Source organism: Orcinus orca, chromosome 8, assembly GCF_937001465.1.
Source record: "Orcinus orca chromosome 8, mOrcOrc1.1, whole genome shotgun sequence".
NCBI lineage: Eukaryota > Metazoa > Chordata > Mammalia > Artiodactyla > Delphinidae > Orcinus > Orcinus orca.
In genome coordinates, this window is record NC_064566.1 from 99,750,158 (window position 1) to 99,752,532 (window position 2,375).

The window sequence follows — 2,375 nt, forward strand, 5'->3', positions numbered from 1 at the left end:
CCCTGAGCGAGCTGTGGGAGACACCCGTGTATTCCCCAAAATTATGTCAGTGAAATAACACACTGGATTTGCAGTAGGAAAACTGTAGGTTAGATGGAAGGAGAGCTAATTTTTCTTCTTGGTAACCCATAGCCATCTGACAGGCCTTGAAAGAGATGATAACCCCCTTTTCGCAGAGATTGATCTTCCCAGAGGGCGTGTCTTTCTAACTCCTTTTGACGTGTGCTCCCCTCCCCCACCTCCTGCCCTCAACACATGCACACGACACCCAACGCCCAGGCCGTGGCCCCTCCCCAGGGGCTGTGCTGAGAGTCTGGGAAGATGGCTGGTACTGTGTCTCCTTTTCATAACGTCTTCTTCCTGGTACGGTTTTCTTTCTGAAAAACTAGATGCGTCTTTTTAAGAAAGTCGTTCTGGGGCAAAATCAATAGTTAGCTTCATTTTATCAGACTGAGGTGGAATCCTAATCTTGCCACTGACTAGTTTTGTGACCTCAAGCAAGGGATTTAGTATTAGGGACCTTCGGTTCCTTCATTTATAAAATTGGAATTATAACCATTGCTTCGTGAAATTGCTGTTGCATTTGGTCTGATGGCCCGCGGGAGGCACTCGTTAATATTCAACTTTACTTCCCCTTCATGGTTTGGTTTCTTAGCTCTAAATTAAGGAGAGAGGATTTTAATGCAGCTATCACGATCCAGTTTAATGGGTTTAGAGTGTCATGCATAACATTGGAGCCACGTTTAAGGAGGGCATTTTTTTTTTTAACCAAAGGAGGGCAGACAACACAGCAAGGAGCTTGGAAGCTCTGGCCCATCAGGAAGGCTTGAGAGAAGTACAGATGTGCTCAGGAGCAGGGAAGACGCGTGGGTGAGCAGCACAGGACAGTCTTCAGACGTTGGGGTCTGACATCTAGAAGGAGGGTTAGGCTGCTGTGAACCTCCGGGGGACTGAACTAGGGCCACAAGTTATAGGGAGTCGGATTTTTGAGTCATCAACGAAAAGCACACTCCTCATGGGTAGAGCAGTCCAGCAATGGAACGGGCTACTTTGAAGGACTGAAAGTGCTCAGAGGGCAATGTGATGATGTGGGGTGAGGGACTTATGAATTAAAGGCGGGGGGCCGTTGGACTGGATGACCCGGTCCCCTTCCAGCTGTGGAATTCTATTCAGGGTGGGTCTCCTTCAGAAGGAGCTTGGGGCAGGCAGACCTGTAGCCTCGTAGACTCGACTCTACAAGCATTAAGATCGGTGTCTCGTTCCGTTCCCTTGATTTTGTTTTTCGTTTTTCTTTTCCCCCTTTTTTGGGGGTTGGGGGTGCGGGGGCGTGCCACTCTGCGTGGCTTTTGGGACCTTAGTTCCCCGACCAGGGATTGAACCCAGGTCCTGCCACTGAAAGCGCCGTAGTCCTAACCACTGGACCACCAGGGAATTCCCATCGTTCTGTCCCCTTTAAAAGAACATTAATGGGCCCCTCATCCCTCCTGATATCAAAGAACTAAAGAGAAGAAAGTGACAGATTAGGCCGAGAGATCAGAGGTTCTCAAAATCCGTAACTGTTTACCTGTGAAATGTTAACCGTCCTGTGTTAACAAGGCAGCTTACCTAGAACCAGGGTAGGATTCTACCGCTGGAATTGCCCCATGTAAACTCCATCCCGTGATGTGGGATGTATCTGTTTCTTAAAGAAGGTTAAGAAATTCAGTTAAGATTCAGTTAATTCAATGACATGGGTACAGCTAGGAGCCTACTCAGTTTTCTGCTTGGCACCTGGGGTGTACAAGGTAAGGATAAGACAGTGCAGTCCCAACACAGCTGAAACAAAGCCATTAAAGATGACTGCAGCGCAGAGCCCTAGTGAGGGGTCCATGAAAGGCCAGGAGAGAGAGAGATGGCTGTGAGCCAGAGAAAGTTTGGAGTTGTTCTGGGCCTTGATAGTAGATGGGTGAGGTTGAATGGGCAAGAGAGGAGTCTGAGCTGGGGGAACAGTGTGGCAAAGGTACCAGGAGAGGAGGACAGTGTATTCAGGACCACAGGGAAACCAAGCCGAGTGAGTAGAAGACAGACCAGTGGCGTCGGACGCGGGTCCTGATAGCAACGGAACGTTCGAGAGAATTCTTAATTTCGTGAAACAAGGACCACAAGTCATTGAGACACAGCACCGCTTACCCCAGGGGTTCCCAGGGCTCGATCGGCCGTCCCCCTTCAGCCTGAGACTGTGTCCCTTGAGAGCGACCCTTGTTTCGGGAGCCTGCTGCCTTTAGCTGCCCGGCCTGGCGGGGGGACCTGCCAGACGTGGGTGTGGTGGGTGCTCTGAATGGAGGAGCCCACTGAGGGCACAAACCCGGGCTGGGGCGGGCTTCCCTGTCTTACAG

General features: G+C 50.4%; 1 protein-coding gene across 2 annotated transcripts in view; it reads left to right on the forward strand.

Moving 5' to 3' along the window:
* GRAMD1B (GRAM domain containing 1B) overlaps positions 1–2,375 on the forward strand; it is a 251,406-nt gene that overhangs the window by 241,140 nt on the left and 7,891 nt on the right. The gene's annotated exons all lie outside the window — the stretch shown is intronic.